We start from the raw sequence: 10908 nt of genomic DNA, 5'->3' as shown, positions 1-10908 counted from the left end.
AGGCCCTGGCACAGGTTGTCCAGAGAAGCTGTGGCTGTCCCTGGATCCCTGGAAGTGTCCAAGGCCAGGTTGGATTTGGCTTGGAGCATCCTGGGATAGTGGGATATGTCCCTGCCCATGGCAAGGGTTGGGACTGGTCTTTGAGGTCCTTTCCAACCCAAACCATTCTGTGATTCTGTGTTGCTAAACAGGCAGTGTATCTGGAAAGTTGTATCCTGACAAAGAAGATCAATAAAATTGTCAGAGAGGGACAAAAGTGTTTGTTGTGGCTCTGATTTCTTTGGAATGCAATACACTGACCAAAACCCAGTGATTTGTATTTCCCACTCTGAATGTCTTCTCTCGATGGATCAGATTCTATTGAATCTGTTGCTCTCGGGATGAGTTATCTGGAATTGGTATCCTAACTCATATTTCTCTTACATGCCAGATAGCTTACATTCTAAATTGAGTTGTTCATAAATGAGCACTGTGATGCACTTAAAAGAAAATTACTTTCTTTGTGCTAAAAATCCAATATTACATGCAAATTGTGCCAGTGTGCAGCTAATTAACCTTTATTCTGCTGCTCCCTAAGAGATGGTAGGTGTATCTATGGATTGGCAGAGTGACTGAAACTTGAGCTCCCCCCGAGAGTTTTTAAGTTATTCCCATTGCACAGTGCTTCTTTTTACTGACAGGTGACAAAGGCCGGGAAGAGAAAGAGGGACACCAGAAATGAAAATGAACAAGATACTTTTATGGATATGATTTTAGAAGAGCCGAGTTTCAGAAGAAATGGTTCATTATTGTTCTCTTACTGACTGTCCTGCAGAGTCTGAAACCTCATACACAAGTCTCTGAAGCTACAAGTGTCTTCAACGTCCACCAGGGTTGTAAAAGTCCAGAAAAATATTGCATCTTGGGCATTCCCTTTTTTTTCATACTCCATAATTACACCAAGTAAGAGGATTATGAAAATAGAGCATCTGAACTTGTACTGTAGCCAAATTATAGTTTCATTCTGAGCTTGTTTTCAAAATTTTTTCAATAACATAATGAATTTGGTTTACATGGCAAGTTTTTTTTTTTTTGGTGGATCACGGGTTTAGGAAAGGACAAAAATCACTGAGCAGCAACTGGGAGAGAGAATATGTGAGAGGAACAAGCACCAAAGTCAAAGAAGAGCCGAGTCTCTGTTCCAGAGGCCCGAGCTGATTCCCTGTGAGGCACAGACTGTGAGGAAGAGCATGAGGAGAAAGGCAGTCCGCAGCTGCCCAGGAGGTCCATGATGGAGCTGACATCCACCTGCAGCCCCTCTTTGTCCAGTGCAGGAAATTGCAATATACTTTCCACAGAAATGATTTCTTCTGGTCACAGTTCCTGCTGCTTCTGAGGATATTTTATGGAGCAGAGATATGAGAGACAGAGGTGGTTTACACACATGACATCAAGTGACAGAGGAAGGAGCTGCAAAAGGACACAAATGACTCTCTCATGAATAAGAAAGTATTTGCTCAAGTTCACTGCCCTTACGAGAAACAAAATTAAAACAAGGTAAATAAAACCCTTGGGAAGTGCTATGAGACAAAAATCTCTGCATTCCTGAGTGGTGGGAGAGAAATGCAGAGACACCTCAAAGCACACAAAGTGCTCACATCAAAGGCCCTTTAAGATGGGATTCCTCACAGACACTTGAATCTGCTGACACTTTTCCCAGCTGTTCTGCATCCCTGTTGAATTTAGCCCTCACAGGACAGAATAAAATGACATCTGGTTTCTGGTGGAGTCAGCCACTGTGTAACTTCCAGGATGGGCAAATTACTGCAGCCTTAGGGCCTTCAGCTACAGCTCCTGAATTCTGACCCTTGAGCATTCTCCCTTCAGAGTTTCCCTCTTCTCTGCCAGTGGGACATTTTCTGCCTGGAGAGACACAAATTTCTGTTCCCTTTGCATTCTCTGATCCAGACGCTTGGTATGTGACAAGAGTCAATATATGACAAGATTTCTTCAAACCCTTGAGCAGTGTCTCAGGAACAGTTATAGAAACAAGCACAGGGGAAGGGGACGGTAGGACTTGGTTATTTCTGAGCAAAGGGAAGGTTTAGAGGTATTTATACAGAGATCCTGTCATGGTCCCTTTTCCTAGTCTCATTTCATTGTAATGGTGAGGCTCTGTTGGTCTGGGGTTTTCATGGGTCTGACATAAAGAGAATCACATCTCAGAGGAGAAACCTACATGGCTTGGTCCTGATTTCCAACTAGGAAGGCCAAGTTATCTAATTATTCCTTTTTTGGACCAAAGTAAGTTTGAGGTTCAGTTCCAGCAGAGCTTGGCATTGCATTTGCACATCGACAGATACTACAGTAAGAACAACTCCAGGGAGCACATCCGGAGAGGCCAAGACCAGGTGACATTGCCATTCCTCTATCAGATAAACTTGCTCTTGTTTGTAGCATTACAGTGGTGCTAAAACAGACAGCACCTGCATTAAATTCTGTTTAGTAAGGAACAAAACGTCAATAAAGCTGGGCACCCTGTTGCTGTTTGTTAGCAGAAGGAAAAGCACTTATTTTGTCTTGCTCACAAATGATCCCTGACTAAATTTGAAAATCTGAATTGTTTTAAGATTTTAATAAAGAGAAAACCATTGCTTAGCAACCAGAATGTTTCTTTTAGACAATAAGAATTTAACAAACACATAACTCACATCAAGGTCAATTTAGCAAAGAAAGGGAGAAGTTGCTGCTGGAGTGGAAAAATGGAGACAGCTGTGGGGGGAAAGGAGTGGTGACTTAAAGGAGTGTGTGTATACAAGTGGAGGATGAAGACCAGTGTAAAGAAGCAAACTCAGTCAGAGTAAAGAAGAGGTGTGTAAGGAAACTGACAGATGTGCAGGGGTTATGGTGGGGCTTTGTCAGAGAACTGGAGTGTGAATTCCATGGAAGCAGCACTGAAGACAGGAAGAGCTGCAGTGAAAAGCATTCACTGGAGCACAGGCTGGAGACAGCCCTGAGACAGCCAAGCACAGGCTGAGGCCAGCAGGCAGCAGAGACATGTGTGTGGGTGAGGATGGACCTGCCAGAAAGCAGATCAGCCACAGCAGCAGTCCAGCACTGCTGATGGGAGATGACACAGGCAGGAGGTGATACTGGTGAGCCTGAAATGAAAAATCAACAGAAGACAGGAAAACGTGGCAATAAAAAGAGAGGGAACTGCAGTCAAACAAAGTGGTTTTTTGGAAGTGAGTGTTTACAGACAGCTCTTGAAAAATGAGCTGAACCAAGGCCAGCATGGAGATAATGTACATTGGCATAAATAGTGCCTGGATGTTAACGTGCAGCTAATTTTCCATTTAGGCATAATCACACTTGGTGAATAGAGGTGCATGACATACAAGTGCTTTGGCCTGGACAAGTCCCTCTCAGGTGGGTCTGCTGTTGGTGAGGATTTCTTTCACATGTTTTGTTTTACTGTAAGCAGACTGCTGTGCAAGCTGACATTTCCTGCATAAACAGGAGAAAAAACAGGTGGAATTGAGCTCTGTCACAGATTCCAGGGGGATCACTTGTTCTTTGTATCAGGCAATGTATTAGCCACAGATAACTGGTAGGTGAATCAAATAGGCAGTACTGGTGTCTTTTTCTTCAGCCTGACCAAACTTTGGCTTTTGAATTTAGCTGGTGAGCTCTGACTCCCTCTGTCCTCTCTGTGGTTGGAACAGAAGGAAACAGAACAGTTTCTCCAAAGGCTCATTGCAACTGTGTCGCCAACTCATTGCAGTGTCACCACCCCTTCTCAATTCTCATTAACCTCATGCCTGGGTAGGCACAGGGAACTTCTACATCTTTTGCCTTCCTTGCTGAAGTTTCCCACTGAAAGGGGATTTCAGAAGCAGAGTTGTCATCTGAGTACCTGAGACCCATGGATTTCTTCCTATGCCAGGACATTGGTCAAGCACTCCCACAAGGGACAGAGGAAATGTTCCCTTTGCACTGTGGGGCCTTCAGAGACAGACATGGGATGGATTGCACTGGAGATCACAAAGCCCCAGCAGCTTCCACATCTTCAGCCCTCAGCTCTGGCTGTACCCTTCTATCATAAGCAAGATGTGGTTTTTTTGTTGCTTTCCCCCCAGTTTTTTTTCTCTCAAGATTTGACACAAATCTTTCCTTAGTCCTTCTTACCACATCCTTTGTTTACTCCATTTGCTGTTTCCTTCACTTCACCTGTCACATTTTTCTAGTGTTTCCACTTCTGCTGCCCTTCCTGCTTTGCAGCTTGTGAAGAGGTGGCATATTTTGGTGCATTTTGGCACATTTTGGTACATTTTGGGCTTTGTTCCCTCCATGAGCCTGTTTTGGGCTCTGCCTCACACACAGGCTGGCACTGGCAGCACTGCAGCAGCAGCAGAGCATTTTTGCAGCTCAGTGCTCAATCCCAGACCTGTGGCCTGCCTGTGCCAAGGACTGAGCTCAGGACCTGACAGCTCACTTCAGAGCTGGAGGCAGCTGTGAGACCATTTGCCAGACATATCTGGCTGAGCTGCATATGCTGTTTGAGCGTTCTTTTACCGTTCCAGATTGTGGCTTTATCCTTTATGCTGCACTTTATCTTGTGGAAAAAATTACTTTTTCCCTCTTAGATATTTTTCTCGTTGTCCTGTAATGAAAAAAGCATTCTCCCAGGAAGGCCACTGGGCAGTTCCTCAGGGCTGGTTGGCTAAGAAGAGTCTTTAATGGAGCAGTGCCTCCTTGTGAGTGCACCTCTGCAAGGAACATCAATCATGTTGATTTTGCCTCTGTGAATCTGCTCTGAGAGTGCTCTGAGTGGCCACAGAGCTCTGACTGTCACTGAAAAGTGGTGTTTGGGTGCAGGAAGGGTCTGCTGGGAAGAAGAGCAGATCAGGAAGGCTCACTGGGTAGAGTGAACTGATGGATTTCAGGAGAGCACTGCTGTCTCTGCAGCCTGTGTACCTGCCTGGCAAAAGCTCAGCTTTGTCAGTGGTGCCTGTGGTGCAGAACTGCTCCCCGATTTGCAGAGGTACCTTTAGCTGGATCATTTCCAACCACCTTCAGACCTTGTCACTCCCAAGGCTCATGCTGGGGCCTGTGCAGCCTTATTCATATGACTGATGGCACAGAGTTAGTGCAGAAAGAGTTAATGGGATTTTGGAACAGAAACCAAGGTTTTTAGTACTGCAAAACCCTGTAACAAATACTGCATCTTCTTCCACTGCTTTTCCTGCTGGAGGGAGAAAGCATCTTTAAGTGCTTTTTTTTTGCATTTGTGAGATTTAAGATGGGCAGTGAAAAAATGTTACCTTTTTGTCTTTCCCTTTCCCTTTCCCTTTCCCTTTCCCTTTCCCTTTCCCTCTCCTTTCTTTTCCTTGTCTTTCCTTGTCTTTGTTATTTTCTAAGACTGATATTACAGTCTTTTCACACTGGACTCCAAGGGGATTAATAGTCATGGCCACAGCAGTGGTGTGGAGGCCTGCAGAACGAGCCACTCTTCCAGGGGACTTCCCTCTCCAGGGCAAATAAAAAGGAGATTAGACACTTTGGGGCAAAGCAGATTTCCACAGCCTCTCTCTGCAGTGGTGACACCACGCTGTGCCAGTGCCACCCCAGCTCCAGGTGGCTCTGGGGACCTGCTGGAGACCTCTGCCTCAGCAGCAGAGTTTCATTCACGAACCTCCTGGTGGCTCTGCACCTTCCTGGTGGCTCTGCCTGATCCCTCGCTCCGGAGATCACTGGACAGATTGTGAATGCTCTGCCTTTGCAAGGAGAAAACATTCTGCAGACTCCCTAGACTTGTTAAGGGAATGGCATGCTAAGATTAATTACAGCAAAGCCACTTGTGAAGCCTTCAGTGAAAACCTTCTCTGAATGTTCTGGCTTCCCAGTCAACACTGAATGACACATCTTTGGTGGTATGAAGAAAAATCTAATACTTCAATATTGTGTCTTCACTCGACATTAAAGGATGACACCCAAGCTAAAATGTGTGGTCAACTTCTCATATAATTTACTCAATGAATTTTAAAACATTTTCAGTTAGATTAACTGAATAATTGCTTTCATTTGCCAGTTTCATTTGCACAGAATGAGCCACTCCTAGGGAAAGGGAAGTCTGACAGTCAGGCTTTGAAAGCAGATGGGTACTTCAAATCATATTAATTTAAGAAAGTTGTTGAATTTCTTTTGCAAAAGGACTGCAGCAACAGCCTGTGTGCCTCCTTCTGTGCTTCAGACAAGAGCAGATGACCCCTGGCTCCCTCCTGTCCTAGGAAAAGAGTGGCATGTGTGAGTGACTTCCTCAGAATGGATGACATTAGTATCTGTATCTGTCTGCTTGGTTGAGAGGAAAATATTTGCTTGCAAGAAGACATTGATTTTTTTTTAATTGTGAAAACCGACCTCAGTAACAGCTACAGAACAAGGCATCTGTGGAACAGGAGCCCACAGCTGCTGGCAGTGAGGGTGATCCAGGCCCCAGCAGTGAACAGGGCATACGGAGAAAGCATGTGTGCCTTTATTTAAAGTTTCCTTTTCCTTGTTCCCATGCCTTTGCTCATTCCCAAGTGTTCTCCTTAACCTGTCTTAAACCAAGACACCATCTTGGTCATCACCTTTTGGAAAATGGGGACAGGAGCATGCACTGTCTGTCTCTTCTTTTGTTTGACAAATTCTTTAAGTCCTTTCACAATCAGAGAATCTGAGAATGCCACAAGTGTTTTCAGCCTCTCTGTTTTGCTGGTTTTAACAGAGTTTTTAAGTGTTATTTCGAGTTCATTTGCCCTCCAGGTGTACAGGAGAAAAGTGGCAAAAGAGGAGCAACAGAAAAGAGAGTAGTGCCACAGAAAGGCCGGGGTGCACTCAGGAAGCCTGTGCTACCTCAGCAGGATGAGAAAGAGGAAAAAAATAAACAGATTCATTACATTCAATGGCATAAAAATATTCAATTGCATTTCAAAGGAGCCTATGCACTTTTTATAAAATTGCTGGGTATTGACATGTTGGTTGGACAAGGGAGATAAGCCAAAAATACATGTTACTGCAAATTAACCAGTGCAGCATAATAAATGTAAGTGCCTTATCAATGTACACTATTTTTGCTATACAGCTCAAAAAGTGAGCTGGTGGGGCTGATCCTGAATGCAGAAAAGCTTCTGGAGTCAACAAAGTTTCAGTCCAGAAAAGGTGCAGGGTGCTGAGAAGGAGCCACAGCTGTTGTGATTAGTATTTTGCTGGAGATGATAAATAGCAGTAGAGCAACCTGTTCTAAATGAAAATTAAATATGGGGATATTTCAACTATCCTTTACCCCTGTAGCCACAAAGATCAGAATTTCTGAGCTGTTGGTGGAGTCTCCCATTGCACTTTCTGCACGTGTTCCCTTGAGAGCTACAGCACAGTTTCTGTAGTTAAACGTTTGCTGTACATCATGTCCACCACAAACAATTGGCTTTGCAACACCAATAAATCCATCTGCATACCTTACAGGAAGCCGATTCTGTATAACAGGCTTTTCCCCTGCATGGGAATTAAAATCTACATCTAATTTCAATAATTATAGAAACCAATATTAATAATTAAATAACCTGATGCTTAATTATCTGCTAAGCAATGAACTGCAACTAGTCCATTACCCTCAACACCAAGAAATGTAACTGAACAGATGGCTTAGCAGTAGTTTTTCCTTGTGCAGCTGACAGCACAACAGCTTTTCTTCAATGAAAGGAAATAAAACTTAATTTGTGGAAATTCAGCTCCTCAGAGACACATAGTGTTTACATATTTTATAGAAGTCTCTGCTCCCTACACAGCTTAGGAAAATTAACTAACACCTTCTTGTAGTTCTTAGCTTTTCTTTCGGTGCTCATTTTGTTTTGTTTTCTTTCAAAATAAGAGACTTTATGTCAAAAGAAATAGCATGGCAAACATACTTCTTTTAAAAAACAGGAAAAAATTCCTCTATTTGACTATCTCCTCCTTTTTTTCCCTTTAGTCTGCATTTTATTAATAAATGGTACAAATTTGATTCTCAAATTTTAAAATATTGAAATTTTAGTAAGACAAATGTCTTGTCTAAGTTATAATGGTGTATTTTGGTACAAATTCTGGCAATGAAGACTCAAGGACAGACATGCCATGGATTACCAGCAAAATGACATAACTCATTTTCTCTGATTTGAAAATCAGCGAAAGGAACAATTATTTAGAAATCAAAGAAAGAAAGAAAACATTAAAATACATTGCTGTCATCAAATAAAACTGGTTGAACTGAACTTAATATTTTTTCCCATAATAAACGCAAAATGGATAATTAACATTCTTCCATAATCCACTAATGACATTTTTATGGACCTTGATTATTTTGAGCCCACAAGGTGTGCTTCTCTCAGTTGTTCTGTGCAGGGATGGGAATTAGACTTTCCTCATGGATCCCTTCCAACTCAGAGTAATCTATGATTTTATGACTCTGTTAGCGTTCAAAAACACATAATCACATAAGTGATTATATGTGGTGCTTTTTATTGAAGAGCTCTGGGAATCTGGGGTGTTTTCCACCCAAATCTGGTTCCGACCATACATTCGAGGTGAACGTGTTTTATACTCTATCATTACATAACTTTCATGTTAATTATTAATAATAAATATAATTAATATATATTGTTAATTAATATATTAATTAATATATTAATATAATATAATTAATTATATTGCTCTATTGTATACACAGATTTCAGCTAAACATAGCCCCCTTTAAATTTCCAATATAGTTTCTCACAATTCTTCTTATGGCTTTATAATAATTATATTTAGTTACTAAACAATCATCACATCTAACAATTATATCATTTATCATACTGCTTACACAGGTGCAGTGATCTGAGAAAACACAAAGCCTAATATTTTCAAAGACTATTTTTAGCATTTTCCAGGGCTCCACTATCATTCTCCCCCCTTTGAAAGCATTTTCACTTCACTATAGGTGCAAATGTTTTCACTTGATACAGTCTTTTATTCCTCAATTTATACTTGATGTTCTTCAAATCCATGGTTGATGTGGATGCTATCATGAACTGGAGAACCAGAAGATTTTGAGCATGGATCTTGTGTCAGTGCCTTTATTATTTTCTGGTTCCAGGACGTTTTCTTCTGTATCTCTCCCTTTAAGATGCTGTAAACTAACCAAATTGCTAAGAATACAATTAGCAAGATTATCACACTCTCAATGATAGATTTAATCCATGAACTCACATTCCAACCTAACCCTTTAAAGATTTTTCCTAGCCAGCTTGTAGTCAAGTCCTTTTGCTCTTCTCTTGCTTCATGCTCTATTTGTTTCAACTGATTGATGTCATATTCTATATCTGCAGTTACATTTGGGATATGAACGCAGCAATGATCAACTTGTCCCTTTAAAAATCCACATACTCCATGCTCTTTCAGGAGTAACAAATCTAAGGCTAATCGATTTTGTAAAGTCATTTTTGGTGGCTTGTAATTGTACGTTTAATTCTTTAAATCCTTCCCGGGTGACTCTTGCCAGTCTATCTACCTGACCTGTAAGTTTGTACAGCATCTCCCTATTCTGATAGTTTGCTATAGGACCAAGTAGTGACTCTAGGGCCCACCCAAATTTCACTCCACTAGAGGGTTCTTGCCAAGTGTCATCTGGATTTTCATTGTCTAGAACTTCCCATCTTGCTCTTATCTGCAGAAGTTCATGTTTTCTGTTAAATGGGGACTTTTTCTAAATTGGACATGAGGTTGCAAGGCCTAAAGCAATCTCCTTTACTTTCCCGTCTACACGCAGCTGTGTTGTCCAGGTGCCATCACTTCTTGCCCATACAAATTGTCCTGGACTTCAGACTGTGCTTCTGGTACATCTACAACTACTTTATAATTCACTCTGTCTTGTTTATGTTTGATCCCTCTGCAAGCACAACCAATTTGTAGGGCTATTGCCAGGGGAGGCATCTGTTTTATCTCTAGATCATCAGAAGTGCAGTCATACATTTTATTACATGCCCACCAACTTACTTTGTCTGCCCTCGTTCTGCTCCTAGTGGCAGTGTTCATTATTGCTGGATCTATTTCATTCTCGGGGCCTTCCCACTTAATACACCAAGGGGTATTTGCCATATATTGGAATATTTGAAGAATACTCACAGACCATGCACTGTCCCAAGGCTCTATCTGATCTTTCTGATCCTTGGCCTTGCACTTCCATACCAGAGTGGTTTCTGTAACATTTTCTATAATCTTTTTATAGTGTGGCAAATAGCATTGCCATTGTGTGATGCCTCCTGATTCTCCTATAGGGGTCCCTAGTATGCCATCACTTAGAGTACAGTCTTTCTGGCCCATGGGTCTCATCCATGTTCCTATTTTCTCCCAAGTTTCCTTGATTACTTGCCTCGATTTGGGTACCTGTTTACATGTAATTGTTTTGTTCTTTTGTATTTCAGGTAGTTTTGATGTTATGATTCCCCAATTTACTGGGTCTCTTGCTGCCTTTGGTATTGGCAAACAGGCAGTTATTCTACTGGTGTTTTGCATTTTGGCAATGTCTTTGACTAATCCAATCATTAAATTCTCAGCCCAAACTGCATTAGAAACCTTTATCACCTGTGTTTCTGTTTGTACCTCTCTCTTCATTCTAGAATGAAGAGTAGTTAGTTGATCATTTTGCATTCCGCATCCCAAAGACATAAATGACCATAACCTTAGCACAATTACTGATAGCATTCTCAAAGTGATTAAACACATCTTATCTGCAGCCTTGTTGGTTCCACAGTTTACACAGTCCGTGATTCAGGATGGATTTTCTTCACTCAGGTGTAATGAATCCAGGGGTCCACGCCGGCTACTTTGACTGCTGTAAAGGTGGTCAGCAGTACCTGATGGGGTCCACTC

The sequence above is a fragment of the Agelaius tricolor genome, unplaced genomic scaffold (genome assembly GCF_023055355.1).
Source record: "Agelaius tricolor isolate 1412-34295 unplaced genomic scaffold, bAgeTri1.0.p SCAF_59, whole genome shotgun sequence".
Lineage (NCBI taxonomy): Eukaryota > Metazoa > Chordata > Aves > Passeriformes > Icteridae > Agelaius > Agelaius tricolor.
Note: the sequence above shows the minus strand (reverse complement) of the source record.